General features: G+C 29.8%; 1 pseudogene across 1 annotated transcript; it reads right to left on the bottom strand.

Moving 5' to 3' along the window:
* Positions 1-13,868: 13,868 nt before the first annotated feature.
* On the bottom strand, positions 13,869-17,932 carry LOC111296506 (uncharacterized; annotated as a pseudogene). The gene is made up of 5 exons (XR_016326108.1): positions 17,821-17,932; positions 17,410-17,538; positions 16,186-17,038; positions 15,389-15,466; positions 13,869-15,177 (listed from the first exon to the last, which is right to left on the bottom strand). The product of XR_016326108.1 is annotated as an uncharacterized LOC111296506 (transcript).
* Between the last annotated feature and the right edge of the window lie 1,559 nt (positions 17,933-19,491).

Genomic DNA, 19,491 nt, shown 5'->3' with positions numbered 1-19,491 from the left:
GAATGTTTCCTAAATAAATAAATAAATAAATAAGAGAAGATTTTGTTTATAATGAGATTGTTAAGAAGTTTAAATAGTAATTTTTAAGAATTCTCTAAATGCTAAGATTTTTTAATAACACTAGCATATTAAAATATTTATAAAAATGTACAATTTCAATATAAAAAACAAGTTCAGTTTTCTTCTACTCGTAAATAGGATTTTAAAATGAAAAAAAAAAAAACATAAAAAGTCAACAAGAAATATTTTTTAAAAAATAAAAATGAATAAATAAACAAATAAAAATTTGAATATTTACGCATCAATATTATATTTCGTTATTTGCATCTCATGTGTATTACTTTATTATGAAAAAATAAACATAAATTTTTAATGATGAAATTTTAAAAAAATTCAAAGCAATGATTTTAAAGAAATTTTTATGTAAGAAATTTTTTTTTAATATTATCAACATATTGAAATATTTTGAAAATTCTTCAATAATAAGATTCTAGTTTATTTTCCAAATAAAAATGACTATAATACCTTTTAAAAAAAAATTGTGAAAAAAATATGAATGAAATAAATTGTGACAATAAAAAGGAGTTGAAGAAATTATTTTTAAACATCAAAATTAAGATTTTTTTGTCTAGATTAAAGCATAACACATGAATAATTGATATCATTTCTAAAAAAGCACTGATTGGATGCTAATCTTTTTTCACATAAACCGTATTCATGAACACAAACTATTTTCAAGAACTAAAATTTTTTTTAATAAGTTTTAATTAATTTTAAGATTTTATTAAAAAGATAAATTTTATTAAGCGATCAATCGCACTTAATAAAAAAAGATTAGTAGCAACTCCTTCTATTTTATCTAGCGATCCCAAAACCGTTATGATGGCTTGATGACTCCACTAGAGACTAATTTTTTTAGAGTTAAGCCAAAACTTAATTATGTATAATCTTTAATCTTAATTTATATTTAGTTTTAATTTCCTTAATTTTATTTTGTTTAAAAATAAAAAATTTTAAAAATAACTTACATTTCATTTTAATTATGTCATTTATTCAATGTTATTTTTATATTTTATATATATTATTTTCAATAAATTATGCAACATTTAGGAAAGGGAATGTGGTTTTATATTCCTTTATACACACAATGACACATTTTATGTCATACATAAATTCTATATCAAGCTCTATCCCTTTTAGAAGAGGACAAAATACCTATACTCTCGTGAGGTAATATATTTAGATTGACAAGTGAAATACTCCCATTTAAATTAAACCATTTACATTCATAACCTGTAATTGATAAATATCGAGATGCCTTACTAATTTAACGTGGACAGTAATGAAAAATAATTTGAAATCTTTTAGATGCGTACGAATCCAAACCAAGCATATAGTATACTATAAGAAGACAACTTTAGTGGAGTTATGCCTATCCTTTTTTGGTGAAATCACTAAAAATTATGACACATTAGGGAATAATTTTTAGGGAATAAATTTTCGGATAATATTCTTTTTTTATATTGATAGTAAAATAATTATATTTAGATACTCGTTATAAAAAAAAAAGAAAAAAAATTTTGTTTCTTTTGTTTTGAGTGAAAATTTCTTATGTAGTATTCTTAAATTTAAGTTTTCTTATGATTTTTTAGAATTTTTGGTTTCAAAATTTTTGAAAAATGTTGCATTTCCAAAAAAAGAGATTTTTTCTAAGATATTTTGATTTCCAAAAAAAAAAAAAAAAAAAGTTATTTCATAATTCTTTTCTTTTTCTTTGAACAAATGTTGTTTTTCTTTCATTTCTTCAACATCATAATGATATAAAAAAATGATAAAAAAAACTATTATTTTAGCTATTTTTTTTTAAAAAGATAGTTTTTTGTTTTTCTAAAAAAATAGAGCTTTTTATTTTTCTAAAAGAAGCATATAAAAGAGAAAAAAATAGATATTTTTTCCAAATTATTTTTAAAAAAGGGAAAAAAGTAGTCATATTTTCGAATGAATGAACGTCAATTGCTTAAATAGTCAATGGAAATTTTGAGAAGAAATGATTTGTTGAAAGAAAAAATAAGGAGATTTTGAATTACTAAAATTTTTTAGACCATGTAGATATGAACATTAATTGTCTTGAGCATTTCTCTATCTCGTGTCGCTTTACATTTTTCATTCATTAATCATCATTGCATTCATGCATATCATACATCAATTGTGCATTTGTACATAGTATTTTTTAAAGGTTACTATATGAAAAGGATTCGTAAATCAAAAAGAAAATATTGTAAGTTCTAGCAAATACTTACTTTTTTGTTGTGAAAAATGAATAAATAACTCTTTTTGTCATGACAAAAGCAAATAAATGATAGAAGATCCTAACTTTGAAATTATGGCAATAAAAGGTTTAAGAATAGCTCGATCAATGAAGGTTTCAAACTAACTTGTCCACTAATTGTACAATGCTCAAGCAGGGTTATGGAAGAAGAATGAACTAGCAAGAAGGATAAGATAAAAAAAACACATAAAGAAATAAAAGAACAATTAACCATAATTATAGCAATGTTGAAAAAATGAACAAAGGAAAAAAAGTGGTAAGGTAAAAAGCTACCTAAGAGGAACATTTACAACAAAATGGTAATGGCCCCTCATATCAACTAGGTTTCATTACAAACCAGGCTTTGACCTTTTCAGGGAGTAAAACCATAACCTGTGCCTCTAATTGGAGGATATTCATTTACCTAACCCATTATGCCAATAATAAAGGGACCTACTCAATTAAAGGGCACACTACTTCTACCACAGGGATGAAATTGCCAAACCTAATTCATGCCTTCAATTTAGATGATCCAAGAAAGCAGGAAAAGCTAAGGACTAACATGTCAAAAGTGAAAGAAGACGTAAAATTTCAAAGCAAGATGGATCTTCTAAAAGAAAGGTTACAAGCCATTGAGGGGATGGATATTTATGGTTCTATGGATGCAATTGAACAATGCCTAATGCCTAATGTTGTCATTCTATCGAAGTTCAAAGTCTTAGAGTTTGAAAGATATGATGGTACTAAATGTCAAGTGACCCATGTCATCATGTATTATCGAAAGATGGCTTTTCATATCCATAATGATAAGTTATTGATTCATGTCCTTCAAAATAGCCTCATAGGATTCACTGCTAAATGGTATGTTCAACTAGATATAAGCCATATATGTACGTGGAATGAGCCAGCTAAAGCATTCATTGCATTACATAGACATATCGTAGATATGGCCCTAGATTATCTATCATTGCAAAATATGAAGAAAAAAACTATTGAGAACTTTAAAAAACATGCATAGAGATGGAAAAATATGACCATTCAGGTTGAACTACCTCTTAATGAGAAAGAGACCATCGTTTTATTTGTTAATTTTTTTTAGCACCATATTATAATAAGATGATTAGAATGCTATAAAGAATTTTATGGATATAATGATTTTTAAAGAAATAATATATAATGCAATCAAAAGCAAAAAATTCGATAGAAGAGATGTAAAAAAAGAAAAGACATACAAAAAAGAATGAAAGAGATGTGTAAGCTATGAATTATAGGGGGTAATAGGTTAGAGATTTTGACCCATATCATACTCATCCAATCTAGCATCCTTACTACCTTGCATAAACAATGTTTCAGTAAATCTTTACCCACATCAACTAATCCACAAACACCTATTCATGCACATTCACCCTTCACTCAGTTTAACAACCTTGTGACTAATTAGAATCGACCATGGAATAACTAAGATAAAACTCGTATTGATCCAATTTTTATGTCTTACACTAAGCTATTTCTTCAATTTGTTGAGAATCACCTTATCACACTTGTCCATCTAAATATGATAAAACCTCATACCTTAAATGTTACAATGCCAATGCCCAATGTGATTATTATTGTGAAAATATAGGTAATTCAATAAAAAGTTGTCTTGCTTGCAAGCATAAGGTGTAAAGTTTAATCAAGGCTAGTTTGTTGAATTTCGATAAAGAAGCGATGTCAAGTGTTTATGGAGAATCTTCTACCCCATCTTATTAGGGCATGATGATAAGAAAGGATAGAGTTGCTTATCTTTTTGGACTTCTTTGAAAATGATGTTATTTCTCAAATGTTTATGCTTGTAAGCATCAAAGGACTTTTTGGATTTTCATTTTGTCTTTATCATTTCAATAAAGTGGCAATGATGCATTTCCATTTCCTCTTTCATTCGAATTGTCATTTTATGCTTCTTTTTATCCATTATAAATTCTCAAGTAATGAATGTTCAAACAATGATGATAATAATTTAGGGCTTAATTTTGAAAGCTCATTCATATTGATAAACCTAATTAGATGAAATTGATGAAGCAAAAGGATTTATTGTTTATAAAAAAAGAGTTATTTTGGAAAGGTGTAATCATTCGTCAACATTTGTTTACAAGTTTGTCCTTTATCAATAAATATTCTTCAACAAGGGTATTTATGTCTAATATGAGAAATGATCATCTTTCTTTTACCTTTCATACATTAATAAAATTATTCGTTTGTCACTCCTTTTAAGCCTATTATGATTTCTTTAAAAAAAATCCAACTAAAGATCACCATTTACATTAGGGAGCATGATTTCTTTGAAAAAAATTCAACCAAAGATCACCCTTTATATTAGGGAGCAAATTTTGGAAAAAGACTTACTTACAAAAGAAAAAAAGTCACAAAAGATCTTAAAACAAAAAAATAATAATAAGCCTTTTATACTTGATTCCTTTTTAAAAAATAAAATTGTCAGAAATAAAAAAGAATGAAAAGGATAAAAAGTGCAAAAAAGAAAAATGAAAATAGAAATGCTTAATGGGGCAAAATGTCAAAATTTTTCACATTACAAAAAATGATCATTTGGTCCACAACCTTTTAAACATACATCTGGGCCTATCTTATCCATTTTTTTATTACCTTTCACGTTAGCCTACATTACATGCCTAAAAAGTCTATTTTGATTAAATGTGATTATTTAAATTAAAGAAACATATGCTTGAATAATAAGATTGTGATCTTTTCTAATGTTTGAGTTTGATTTGAAAAGTTGTGATAAGAAAGGAAAATAATGAGAAAAAAAAAAAGAAAGACTTAAATTAAAAACCCGAAGGTACTATTTAAGCAAAAAAAAAAAGATGTCTAAGTTGAAAACATGAAAAGACAACCTAAGCATATGAAGATAATGTCATTTGAAGATCTCATGAAACGAGGTCAAAGTTTTGAAATGATTAGGAATATTAATGGAATGAGTTTTGAGAAAGGATTCTGGATTAGTATTCAAAATTATCTAAATATTCATTATCTAGATGATGTTATCCCACTCAAACATTCATTTTAATGGTTTGTTTATTTGTTTGTTGTCAGATTAATTTGATTGTTTCAGCAATAAATATTCTCTCATTCTATCTATATTGTATTTCACCATTAATTTTACATAAAAGGAAATGTAAATGCATTGCCTTTGTCATAAAATTGAAATGATGTTAAATGATAATGTTCATAAAAGACCTATGCAAGGTTTTGGAAAGAGATTTGAGAATGGCAAGGGATAACAAAAAAAAGAGCAACGAAGCATGAAAAGATATTCAAGGCTTTTAAATAGAAAAGATTTATTTTGGAAAAATAGAAATATTATGATCAAATGATGAATATAAAGAAAAATCAATGTGGTTTGTAATATAGATTGATGGAACTTGTAAGTTAGCTCTAATTTTATAAAGATAAAATGGCATATTAGAGAGTCATAAAAACCCTTTTTACCACATTTAAGAGGGATGATATTGACTTTCATTAATACTTGCATTAATGACATTAATGGAAATTTTGATCTTTAGCTTAGGACTTTTCTTGAAATTAACATTTTGAAGTCAATAATCCTCAATTAAAAAAAAAAACTTTTTAAAAAAAGTATTGACATTTTAACCCCTCAAATTAAGAAAACTTTTCAAGATGAAAATTTTTATCTTAAAATGAAGAAAATTTTAAGGATAAGATTTTTAATTTTTGTTGAAAGATAAAAAGTTGGCATTCCAAGTAAGAAGAATTTTCAAAACATGTTAAACCATGGTTAAGGGAAGGTAATGATTGTAAACACTTAATTTTCTTTAGGTTGTCGAAATAGATTCCGAATTGCATTAACGATTTTAATACGTCCAATTCAAACTTATTTAGGCATTTTGAACATGTTCAAAATTTTTAAAAAATATGTACATTGTATTATTATTAATAAATTAAAAAATAAAAAAGCAAAGATAAAAGAAGTCAAAAACAATTTTCAACTCAATAAGAGACTAGCAATTGAAATCAAGTTACCAACCATCTACCAAATCCTTAAAAGTCTTTTTCAAATCTTAGATTTTTTTGGATTTGAACTTGGGATCGGTTCTATAAATGAGCCAATTCACATATGAAAATCGAGGGAGTTTTTGAAAAATTTTAGAGATAAAAGGGCGAATGGAACTGAAAGTAGGCTCGATCGAATCTTCCTTTCTGCCATAGCTAAATCCCTAAAGCATCTAAGCAAACCCCACTGCTAAGCCAAAAACCACCACCATCCACTAATTGGCCAATACGAAAAAGCAATAGTAAAGGTAAAACCGTTCAAATCCCCACTCACATCCCAAACCCCAATCAAACCCATCTCAATGAAATCACCTAAAAAAACCACTCATGAGCTACCCGTAAACCATGACCCATAAGCAACAAGAAACAAAAAAAAAAATCCCATGGAAAGAGGAACCATAGTGTTTAAAGCAAAGAAAAAAAAAGTCAAAAAATAAAAAATAATAAAAAAAAGATATGCTTGGTTGAATATTTGATGTTCAATCTAGACTTTTAAGAGGTATTTTTGAAAAAAACAAAGGTTGGAACAGTGTTCAGGGGTTGAGATTAGCCTAGGTTAAAGTTTTGATGCTAAACGGTACTAGCTGGTGATTGGATTCTAAGTTAGAATGGCTGTATGGAAAAAAGTGTATAAAGAGAGAATGGAAGAAAAAATGAAAAAAAAAACACCTTTTATAGCCTAAAAAAATTGGGAAGACCTGCGCTTGGATCTGACTTGACCTGGAGTTCGTATGTTCATGCCTGACTTTATTGATGTTGCCTCCTCTCTATTGATCTAATTGAGCCATGGCTGAACCAGTCAAACCACCCATGAACTGTTCTAAATCGCTTGAATTGCAGCTGAACCCTTTTTGAATCGGTCTTAACCAAATCAAAAAACTTGAACTACCTTGAACAACTCTAGATTGCTTTGAACCACCTTAAACCAATTGAATCGTACTGAACCAACTAGACTACCTTTGGACCTTTGATCAGCATTGATCATGAGCATTTTTTATATTTTTTTCATAATTTTTTATTTTTTTATTTTGTCACATAATTTTTTATATATTTTATTTTTTATATATATTTTTAATTTTTTTGTGTGAACTTTGATAAAAAAATAAAATAAAAGGTGAAAAATATTTAGGAAAAATAAAATATTTTTAGTGAAGATTTATTTAAAATAAGTAGAAAGAATAAACTAAAAAAAAATTGAAACGATAATTTTCTCTTAAAAACTTTTCAATAAAAGACAAAATAAAATTTTAATAAACAATAATAAATTTTAAAATATAAATAAAATGATGAAATAAAAATAAAGTCACAAGTGGTGATTTTTATTCATGATATCAAATTAAGGAATTTACTCAAAAATTTATCAAAGGTATTAGGAATATGTATGAGAATTTTTCTAATAAAATTTTCGTAAAATATTTTTTTAGTAAAAATGAAATCTTTTTTAACTATAAAAATTAAAATAAAATCATAAGTGATGATTTTATTGAAAATATATATGCAAGAAATTTTTTTAAAATATTCTAAAAATGTTAAAAATATTTTAGAATAATAATAATAATAATAATAATAATAATAATAATAATAATAATAATAATAATAATAAAGTGAAGTTTCTCAATGATGGAATTAACATAAAATTACAAGTAATGAATTTAATAATAGTTCCTAGGAAAGGTATTTTTTAAAATTTTGCCAAAAGTGCTGGTTAGATTTTAGAAACCTTTTCAATAAAATATAAAAAAATAATAAAAATATAAAATGATAAAAAATGCATAAAATATTTAATAATAAATTGTAAGGTAAGTAAAAATTTCTTATTATAAGGTCAAAAGTAAAGTCACCAATGGAGATTTTATTGAAACTCTTATGTGGGAAATTTTTCTGAGATTTTTCCCAACGTATTGGAAATATTTTGAGAACTAGACTAATAGAATTTTTACTTACATTCACAATAATATGAAAAATAAATAAATATTTCAAAACAAATTAAAATTCCCATCAATGATGAAATTAAGAGGAAAATCACAAGTGATAATTTTTCCAAGATTTTAGATAAGAAATTTCTTTAAAACATACCAAAAGTGTTGATAGGATTTTCAGAAATGCTATGACAAGAGAATTATAATTTGTTTTGTTTCTAAAATATTAAAATAAATTTAATGATATAGCCTTTTAAAGGAAAAAAATATATTTTTTTGAATGTTCTTGAGGTGAAAATTTTTTTAAAATTATATTAAAAATGTTAAGGATAACTGAAAAAGTTTTCAATATTTAATAATAAATAAAAAATGATAAAATAATAATTAAAGAATTATTTGAACAAGATCATTTTTAGAATCATATAAAATTAATTGGTACCATCTTCAGATGGATGTTGTATGAATGTTATAACATTTCTTACATGTAATCGTGCTTTCAAACCTAATTTCGATTTCGTAGGCCATACGATAAAATTGGTGGCCAATGGCACCTCAACAAAAAAATTTGATGGTGACTTTTAATTTTTTTGTCTAGTGATTGAATCTCTAAAGCGATACGTTATGACAACAATTTTTAAAGTCATTAAACCTTAGATTAAAGAAGCTATTTTCAAGATTAGATTTTGAAAGAATGACTTTTTATGTGAGATTTTGAGATAATGGCACCTTAATGAAAAGAAATTGGGAGCGACTTTTAATTTTTTTTGTTTAGTGATTGAATCTCTGAAGTAATACGTTATGAGAATGATTTTTAAAATTGTTAAGTCTTAAATTAAATAAGCTATTTGCAAGATTAGATTTTGAGAGAATGACCTTTTATTTGAGAAGTTTTAGATCTATCCATGAATTTTTTATGAATTTTTAAACTTTTGCAAAAGCCTCGATATGAATCTTGAAACCTTCAATATAAATCTCGAAAACCTTCGATTTAAATCTAAAAACCCTCGATGGGAATCTCAAAACCTCTTATGTGAATCTTTGATTTTTATTTGTAAATCTCTTCAACTGCGAATCTTTAATTTGTAAGATGTGAATCTCTTAAAATTTTCAAATAAAATTTTTACTTTTAAGATTTAAATCTCTTCAATGTAAATCTTTGGTTTTTAAAATACGAATCTCTTAAAACTTTTAAATGTGAATTTTTCCAAATGCAAATCATATGAATCTCTTCAAATATAAATTTTTAATTTTTAAGGTGTAAATCTTTAAAATTTTGTAAATGTGAATTTTTTATATTTAAGATACGAATCTCTTCAAATGTGAAATTTTGACGTTTAATTTGTAAATGCCTAAACTTTTTCAAATGAATTTTTTATTTTTAAGATATAAATGTTTTAAAGTTTTTGAATTTGAATCTTTGATTTCTTAGATGTGAATCTTTAAAGATTTTTTCGAATGCAAATTTTTTATTTTTAAATGTGAATCTCAATTCTTTTAGCTTTTGTATTTTTAGATGCAAATATCTAAATAGTTATTTTCTTCATATGAAAATTTTATAAAAAAATAAAAATAAAAAATAAAAAACAACAAAAATTGTAAAAAAAATCAACAAAAAAATAGAAAACATTGAGTTTGAATTGTTGATTCATACAAAATTATTATCTTTGTCTTTATCTATTTTTATTCTCAAAAATATGGAAAAAAAAGACAAATATAGATAATTTTGTTGGGACAAATTTTAAATATATCCAATTTAAATCCATTTGAACATTTTAATTCGGCTCATTTGCACTTTATTTTAAATTAATCCAATTCAAACCAAGTTGGGTCATAAAGGCTTGATAGCCCAAAGTCCGATGCTGTAGGCCATGTCCAATTTTAAGATCCAAAGTCATTTTGTTAACCATAAACTAAGCACCCAAATAAAAAATGGTAATTAATAAAATTAAAATGAAAAATCCACAAAAAAAGAAAGAAAATGCAAAAAAAATTGGGATAGTGTCATGCGCGGCACCTTTGACGAGGGCGGCGGGGCAACTTTTTTCATGCTACCTTCCTACTGTTTCCCTTTCCCCAGAAAAAAAGCTTCTTCGTGACCACCTTCTCAACTAATGGAGTTAATCTTTCCCTGCAAGTAATTAAGTCAAAACTAAAATGGGAAAGATAAAGAACTCCTAACAACCATAAATCTAACAAAATTTTTTTTTTTGAAACACAACACGACAGGATCCTGTAAAACCGTCCCTGGTAGCAGGAAATTCGATAGGCTTTTTGGTTGCCATTGATGCCTATAATCCATGAAATTTCTATCATGACGTGTTAATTCAAAAACTTAATTATTAAATATAAAAATTTAAAATTATAAAAATATAAAATGTAATCATCAATTTTTAAAAAAAAGTATAATTGATAAGTTTAGAATTTATTAAAAAATAATTTTAGTTTATGAAAATAATATTAAATTGGAAAGTAAGTTATGTGTAAAATAAGATTAATATCTCATAATACTCATAAAATTTAGTATTAATTAATCATGTATTATATATAATTTTAGATAAAAATGATTTTATTTAAGATTTAATAATAATTTTTATTTTTAGGAAAGAAAATTAATTTAAAAATCTTTATTTAAGAATATTATAAAAATATTTAGATTAAAGAAATATTTTATAATTTTCTAACATTTAAGTAAAATTTAAAAATAACTCTTTTGGTTGAAATTCATCACAAAATTTTTTTTTAAGTAAAAATAATATTTTTTACAAATAATAATTATCGGTGATTTTCGAATATTTAGATAGAGTATCAAAAATTATCTTTTTCAAAATATTATTTTAATTTTATTTTTTATTTGAAATTAATTTTTTGAAAAGTCCCTTTTTATGCAGAAAACAAAGAATGCTATGATTAATCATAAATTTAAACATAGAATTTTATCTGAAATAATCTAATATCATTAAATCTGATTTTATGAAATGATAAAATAAAGATCAAAATTGATAATTTAAAATGAATCTATTGTTAGGCTTGAAAAAACCCAATGAAACGCTCAACTGAAGGCCTGTATACAACTCGAAAAAGCCTAGTGAATAGCTCATCTTTAAGGCTTGTTTACAAACCAAAAAAATGCCCGATAGATGGCCCTTTAAAAAAAAAAAAGGCCAAAGCAAAGCTCAATGGATGACGCGTTTTAAAGTCCCATTTAGAAGTCTAAATAGGACCCATCATGGGACTTATTTTTAGGCCCAATTTAAAAAAAAAAATCCTGGTACAAGCATAAAAACTTGCAGAGGAGAAGACAAAAGTTGGTGGTTTTTTGGTACAGGTAGTGGAGGGGAGAGGTTACTGGTTTGGGGTTTAAGTACGCGGGGGTAGAAAAAAATGAAGAAAAAAAGGAAGAAAAAAATAAGAAGGAAAGAGGAAGGTCCGAGAGCTAAGAAAAAGGCGAAAAGAAAAGGCTTTAGGAGGGAGTAGCTGAAAGAGAGTGCTGAAGGAGAGTGCTGAAGGAGGGTGCCAAAGGAGGGCGCTGCTGGTTTTTTTTTTTTTATTGGGAAAAAAGAGAGGCCAAAAAGAAAACGCAAAAAAAAGAGGGGCTTGAAAAAGGGAGCTGATAGTCAAGAAGAGAGCTTGGAGAAGAAAGAAGATCTAAAATTATTAATAAGTATATACTTTGACAAATCTGCTCTTTTTTTCAATAAGAACACCAGTGCAGAACATAGGGCAGAGATTCAAGGCATTTTTGGTATTGATGCCACAACCAGCCTTGAAAAATATTTGGGTTTGCCGACTATGGTGGGGAAAGCCAGATTTAGTGCTTTTCGAGAAATCAAGAACAAAGTTAGAGCAAAGATTAATGCATGGGGTAATAAGTGCCTGTCTACTTACGGAGGCAAGGCTATCTTTGTCAACGCAGTGCTTTTCCCTGTTATGCGATGAACTGCTTTATGTTGCCAAAAGATGTGTGTAGAGGAATCAACAGCATAATTGGTGGGTTTTGGTGGAAACAAGGAGGTGGAACGAAGGGAATCTTTTGGTTAAAATGGGGCGACCTATGTCAATCTAGTAATGCTGGGTAAGTAGAGCTGGAGACTCCAAACCCAGTTGACAAAGATGGTAACACAGGTTCTGGAAGCCAAATATTTCCCTGAGTGTGACTACGTGCATGCAAAATTAGGTACTTCTCCATCTGTTACCTAGAGAAGTCTATGGGTCGCAAGAGAGTTGGTGGACAAGGGACTTAGGTGGCATGTGGGAAATGGGAAAAAAATCAGAATCTAGTAGGACAAATGGATCCCAACTTCCCCAAATTTCAAACCACGAGAGACTGAAGGAGAAGTAGACTTTGATAGTAGAGTGGCAAAACTCATAAACCTTGGGTTAAGAACCTGGAAACAAGATATCATCTCCAACATGTTCAGTGATGAGGACGCACAGGCCATAAGTGCATTACCTATTAATAGTGTAGGTTCCGGTGACACACATGTTTGGCACTATGACTACTCGGAACTATATGGTAAGGAGAAGTTACAAACTCTTATGTGCTAAGGAGGAAACTGAGACTTCGAACTCAGGCCCACGTGATAATGAAAAATGGTGGTTTGTAGTGAAAAATATGGGATGCAAAAGTGCCAAATAAAATTAAAGTGATGGCCTGGCGTAGTTTCAACGGAATTCTACCTACTAAGTTGAATCTCTCTAAGAGAGGATTGGACTTGGAAATTAAGCATGTTTTCGGTACGGGACAGGGGAAGAAACGATTTTTCATGCACTTAGAACCTGCCCAAAGGTAGCCAGAAATTTGGGAAGCAAAACAACTGGGGCAATATGAGGGAAAACAACTGGTCTGATGTGAAGGAATGGTTTAAACACAACTTCGAGGAGAAAACATAGGACCTATTACAGCTTTTCATGGTTACAGTTTGGGGTATATGGGGAGAGAGGAATAACGTACTGCATGGGAAGAAGGATAGACGTACACACGAGCTGGTGTTTTTTATTAAAAAATACGTTGAGGAGTGTAATGCAGCTCAGTTACGAACGAATAGAACCAGTGTTGTTCCTCGTAGCTGGACAACACCAAGCATAGGTTGGGTAAAAGTAAACTTCGATGGAGCCCATGACTGCTAGCAAAACAAAGGTGGGGCGGGAGCTGTGATAAAAGACTCCACGGGTGCGGTTCTGGGGGCTTTATCCACATGCATTTTATCTGTTATGGATCCTTTTCAAGTGAAGGAAGGGGGCAGTAACAAAACTGAAGCTTGTTTCAGAGATGGGGTATAGTCGTTTGATACTGGAGGGCGATAACCTGACTGTAATTAGGAAGCTGAAGGCCAGGCAGCCAGACCTCTCACCGATTGGCTTATTAATAAAGAAGGAAGTACTGCTGTGAATGTTCATAAAGATGAGAATAAGATGGCACACAACCTAGCAAGATATGGCCTCTACTTAACAGAAGAACGAACTTGGACGAACGATTATCCCAGTTTTATTGTACCCTACCTTCGGTCAGAGTGTAATGATTTCCTTGATCACTCGACTGTATTGAAATAGTTTAAACGAAGTAGACCGCTTTATTTAAAAAAAAAAAAAACTCTTATATTGCCGCAATAAATTGCAATCATTCAACAATAAATTACACAAAATATAGTTTGCATAAAATCTAGCAACTCTTGAAGGTCCAAGTCTCCACTCAATCTAATCTACAATTCACTAGGATTGCTGATGACCTTTTCCGCGAGTAAAAGGACCGCGACCTCTATGATATGGTTTTTTTCCACGACTTGATGATGCACCCATGCTAAAATTCTGGGATGTTTCAGGGTTGCCTTGAACACCTTTAGGTTGCAAATTACAGTTCCCATCTATTCTTGGTCCATTTGTCAAGATACCTTGCAATGCATTGAGTAACTGTTGGCCCTGCATGCCCGTTCCAAATGTGGTTTGGCTAATACCATTTTGACCTGCAATCCCCAGCCAAGGTGCACAGGTTGGTCTAGCAAATAAACTTGATTGGCCACCAGGTAAGATCGTATTAGGAAGTGTACTCAAACTAGGATCAAACTGCTGCTGCTGATATGGCATCATGGTGGGCATAGACATTGCTGGGGTTGGCAAAGGAATTGGCTGCTGTTGATAATTCTGTGAGAGCAATGGCAAACCTTCTGCAGAAAACTTGTTGGGAAAAATAGCATTTTGTTGCTGCTGGCCTGGCATCCCATTAGTCCAAGCTCCATTGGAATATGTAATAATACCAGAAGACTGTGGCATGACTGAAAATGGAGAAACAAAGCCAGATCCACCAATAAAATTTTGTTCTCCTACAGAAGATGAAAAATTTTGATTACCCAAAGATGCTGAAACTGTGGAGAAGTTATGTTGATTCTTATTAGGTGGAAGCTGACCCCCTAATGTTGATGTTTGCTGGGCTGAGTTCCTATCATTTTTCCACACCCTATTCCTACTTTTAACTTTCTTTTTATTGCTTTTCCAGTTCCCCACTTTCTGGTCATTCATGCCTCTCTTTGTCATCTTTTGCATCCTCTTGTACTCAGCCTCCTTTTCATCATCTGAAAACTCAGCATCATCTGACAACTCCTCATCATTCTCACCAGATGCATCATATCCTTTCTTATGAAGATTCTTGTCATTAAGAACATGACTAGCAAATTCTGGGACAAAAGAGATCGAAGTGCCTTCATGGATACCAGCAGGGACCTCACTCTCTGAATTGTATCGTACTATATAGTAGGGGTTTTTTACAGGTCCAAAGATTTCGTCCACAAATCCCAGTGGTGATCCGTCTATGGTTATCCAGAGAATAGAACCTTCATTCAGAGGGTTGTGCTGCTTTCTTCCTTCAACAACAACTTTGGTTCCAATCATCTGTAATAGTGTAAGGAACATTATTAGACTGACCTAGCTAGTATCATTTACATCTTTAAGTCAATATACAGCTGATAAAAAATCACCAATCTTTATCCAAAAAAAAAATACCAAGCTCCGAAAACATGGGTTTATAAGTGTAACAAAATTTGAGCAAAACTTTAAGGCTTGGCCTTTGTATTTTCTAATAGAGGCTCTGATTTGAGCTTACCGACAAAACGATTCCAACAGGTAGCATCTGGTGATGGGGTTGCAGTGTAACATCCAATGGTGGAACAGGGGGGAGAACCTGCCAAATTTAGCAACTTTTATTCAGAACTACTATTCAATAACAATAACTCCAGCATTATAACATGCCAATAGTTTAACTTCAGCGATGCCTATTTTAGTCATGCTGTTCAAAACTACAGAGAGCATACAAAAGAAGTCTAGATATAGACTTCCATGGTCAACAAGTGAGGATTAGAGTGTGATAGAGAAATGCCTGATCTCTATCAAGCAAGGATCAAAATGGAATAAAGTTCAATGGTTATACACAACTACTATTTTTCCAGTTTTGATGAATTAAGAATATACCGCCAGAGTTAACTAAACAAGGCCCCAAAGGTACACAACGCCAATGTAAGATTACCACATGAAAATCTTTCAGTCAAAACATGCCAAAAGATCTTTGAACAAGAAAAAGAGTTCAATCAGAAAAAATAAAAGGAAATGGTTTAAAAAGAAAATGAGACTACAAAATAATTACCTCTCATCATAGTCTACCCAACAAACAAATTGCAGATTGCAGCTAAGAAATATAAAACAGAACAAACAGTGGAGAAAATGCAGGCAACAAAACACATTCAGCAGAATTAAGAATAATTGAATTGAAAGTGGAGAATATCTGAGTTAACATGTTATTGAGATGCAACAAAACCTACAAATTTGCTTTCCTGAAACATTAGAAAATATAGTAGCACAAAAAGGACTTCTAAAAAAAAAATCATCAAAGGCACAGTTTGTTACCTCAAGTTCATTCTTAGACCTGATAGGACCTCTCACAGCACCAACATCCTCCTCATCATCATCTACCTCATCAAATTCAATACCATATGCACTGAGGATTTCCTCCGTTTCATCCTCCTCTTCATCATCACTAATTCCACCAACAATTATCTCTCCATCAATACCTCCTATCTCACCTTCTTCAAGTTCATCTGCACCATACACCTCCCTTTCGATCTCCAACTTAAGTTTTTCTTTATTCTCTTCCTCTTGCTCCTCCTCCTCCTCCTCCTCCTCCTCATCATCATCATCATCATCATCATCATCATCATCATCATCATCATTGCTACTACTAGAAGGTGACAATGAAGATGAACTTTCACTCTCAGACTCCTCTGAACTACTACTCCCGCTCTCTAATCCATCAACCAAACTAACCTTCCCAATCTCTTCCTCAATAGATGAACTCAGTTTGCCTTCAGGTTTTGATTCCTCTTCTTCCACCTTCACTATACTTCCTGACTCACCTCCAACCAGTGCAGACCCACAAACAATTGGCTTGAAACAATCAACATTTAGCTCAGAACTACCAACACTTGGGTCACCAAGATGGGTTTTCTCAAATTTATCTTCTTTACCAATCTCCATACTGTTCTCAATGCTCCCAAATTCACTCTTCTAAACCAATCCTATCTAAATTTGGGTTATCTTCAAACCACTCTTTTATAGAATCAAAATCAAGAAAGAAATCGAGAACGGTTAAATCGCTGGTTTTAGGGTCAATAAAGTTGATAGGGTCTTTTAAAATTTGGTTCACCATAATCCAATCTAAGCCACAAGAATCATGAGAGCAACATCACGATCATTAGAGTGCCTGAAATTTGGTACAAAATTCACTACTTTAGTTTAAAATGAAAAAGGAAATGACAGCAAGAACTGTAAAATGCAATGAGGCCAAGTCTCTAAGCAAGAATTTAAATCAATGCATCCAAAATCTCTACTTCCTTATTTTATTTAGCTGAAATGGCAGCACTGTCCTTCAACTTAGCATTATTTTTAATTTTTTCATGGAGTATCTTTGTTATTTTAGCTGCCATTGAGAAATTATTTATCCAATTCATGCAACAAACTAGCGCTACCATCTCTAGCATTAGTTGTTGCTTTAATCTTAGCAAGAGTTATTCAGTTTAACTAATCAGAGTCTTTGGGCATAATAAATCAAACAAATTAAGCTTTTCCTAAAACCTTAGCGAATCAAAGGCTTTTGCTGCTTCGATTTCTTCATCTACAGCTGAGCATCCAGGAGCATGTTCGTTCGTTGAAACTCCAATTGCAATTTCTTTACCTCCAAAAAAGAGAAATCAAATAAATTTCCTGCAAAAAATAGTATGTTATTTTCCATGAAAAATATAAGAGAATTATTTTTAACATAAAACTAAAAAAATTTTAACAGATCCTATACCCATGATTTTCTGTATTTGAATGGCGAATGGAGAGAGACAGAAGAATGAATAGAGGAAAAGGGAGAAAGAGGGGAGAGTTTCAAGTTTCCGCCGGCAACGACCAAACAGGAAAGAGAAAAGAGGGAGCAGATAGAAAAGTAAGAAAAGAATCAATAAACGAACGAAGAAAACGGAAAATAAGAGGGAAGGGAACCAGAACTGCCGGCAATAGCGTGACCGGGCTGGGAGACAGGGAGAACAAAGAGCAGATAATAGGCGGCCTTTTTTTTTTTTTTTTTAAGACAGAATAAATGAAAAACAGGGGTGGGGTTAGGGTTTAGTTTAGGATAGTCTATTTGACCAAAATTACATAGCTTCGACATTGAGGAAAATTTTAAATAAAAAATAAGAAGTGTTTGGCTGCATATGTTTGGTGTATATCGAGTGTAAACGAGTTTTGGACGTGTGAATATATTTGATTTTTGTTTTTTTATATTTATTTATTAAATTTAATAAATAATAATATTTTTATATTTATTTATTAAACAAATAGAATATAAATAGATATTTGTTTGTTTTGTTTATATTCAAGAATAATATTTTTATTATCTATTAGATACTAAATAATTAATTTTTATATTTTTTAATGTGTGTTTGATAAAAATTAGATTTTTTTAAAATAATTAAAAACATAAAAATCAATTATATTTATTTACCCACCTCATCACCTTACCAAATATTTTAATTTTATGGTTAGATTTATTTTTTTAAGAAAATCCTATTTTGTATGAACATTTTTGTCTCTTTCCTAAGTCAATTTTATGTTAAAAACATCATTTCATGCTTTTTTTTTTATTTTCTTATAATATTGCTCCATGAATTTCAAGAATAATGTTTGGTTTGATTTCTTTATAGTGAAATTCTTTTAAATTTGGCATTGATATTTTGAATATTTTATTAAATTAATATTTTATAAAAATATATTTGAAAATGATAAGAGTATTTTATAGTTTAAAAGATAAAATTATTTTTTTTTATTATAGAGAGTGATTTAGTAGACTGAATAAGTATTTTTTGTCATTTGAATCAAGTTGATGTAACAAGTCGATATGATTTTTTGAAGCTTATCTCGATTTAGCCAACATAAACAGCTCACCTGACATCATGTGAAAAATAGGATGTGTTACTCGAATATTAAGAGTCAATATGTCAAGTCAACTTGGGTTGTGCCACATTAACCAAAAATTTAACTTTGTAGGTCAAGTCATTTAGGTATAAATACCTTTTCTCACTCTAGGTAAAGTTAATCATCGATTTTTCTCATTCTCCCATTTTTCTTTTTTGTTTATTTGTTTTCTTTATTTTTTTTTCAATCATTGACTTGGGTATCAGAACACAAATATTAAAGACTATTCTAGTCTTTTACATCTAATTGATTTTTGACCTTATGATTTCAAGTTGTTACCTTTTAGTTTGGATGCAGCACAAATATTTTAATGTGCCAGGCAAGAGGATTTTTTGCTAAGTTCAAAATGACACAATTATAGAAAGTAATAGAAGAAGGGGATAATCTTCTGGCAGTTAAAATCTCAAACATTCAGTATAGTTAACCCAACCAAAACCCACACTGAGCTATTAGAGCAGTTAAAAGCTTTAAATCAACAAGTTCAAAATTTGAAGGAGCTCATCCAAAACTTGGCTTTGTCTTAACCGTAAAAAAAACTAACAACAACCCAAAGAAATCGCATAACCCAAAAAACAATAATCTACAAACATAACGAGGTTGAATTCTTGGTTCCTGAAAAATAGGAAACCCATAAAAGCTACCAACCAACAAACAGCCTCCAAAATCCATATATCCCAAAAGACCAAGCCAATTTTTCTT

The sequence above is a fragment of the Durio zibethinus genome, chromosome 12 (genome assembly GCF_047325235.1).
Source record: "Durio zibethinus cultivar Kanyao isolate XHJ-2024 chromosome 12, ASM4732523v1, whole genome shotgun sequence".
NCBI lineage: Eukaryota > Viridiplantae > Streptophyta > Magnoliopsida > Malvales > Malvaceae > Durio > Durio zibethinus.
The sequence above is the reverse complement of the archived record's forward strand: the minus strand, read 5'-3'. Positions and strand labels throughout refer to the sequence as shown.